The sequence below is a fragment of the Calidris pugnax genome, unplaced genomic scaffold (genome assembly GCF_001431845.1).
Source record: "Calidris pugnax isolate Ruff unplaced genomic scaffold, ASM143184v1 scaffold28, whole genome shotgun sequence".
Taxonomy (NCBI): domain Eukaryota; kingdom Metazoa; phylum Chordata; class Aves; order Charadriiformes; family Scolopacidae; genus Calidris; species Calidris pugnax.
In genome coordinates, this window is record NW_015090842.1 from 18,485,172 (window position 1) to 18,485,890 (window position 719).

Below are 719 nucleotides of genomic sequence, written 5' to 3' on the forward strand. Positions count from 1 at the left end.
CAAGCGAAGGGGGGGGGAATAAACTGGGATATGTTCCCGTTGGGAAATGTATCTGGTGGAATCAAAGGAGATTACATCTCCCGATCGGCGGGGATTTATCCCGGTTCATATGGTTTTAATCTGCTTTCGCCTCGATCCTGTCCGGAGCCGGGGGTGGGGAGGATACCCGGTGCGCTCCTCAGATCCGAACGGTTTCTGCCGCCCCATCTCCGCCCCCACCGCTCCCCCCTCCCGGGACCGGCGCTGCGAAAGACTAAATCCCGGTGCCGTGTCCCCCCCCGAGCCCTCCGCCACGCCAAACACCGCGACCCGGGACACCCCCGTACCCCCAGCACCGCCACCGCCGCAACAGGTCCCCGCCGCGCCACCGGCCGCGCTGCGGGACCGGACCGGGCTGCGACGGCCCGGAACACAAAATCGCCCTTTTAAAAATTATTTTCATATAGAAAAGAAAAAAAACCAAACCTGCACATACACACCCCCACACGTATAGTGATTTAGTGGAAGGAGGGGCAGGGGGCAGAGAGCAAGAGGAGGGGGTGGCTGCGCAGAGGGGGAGCCGGGCGGCTAATAAATCTTATTAAATATCTATTTATTTTATAATATGTTTTTTTTTTTTGTCATATACTGATTGGCTCGCATTCCGGCGCGGCGCGGTTATTTAGCACACATGCAGAAAAGTTGGGAGCCGGTGTTATAAAAAAAAAAAAAGGGCTCGG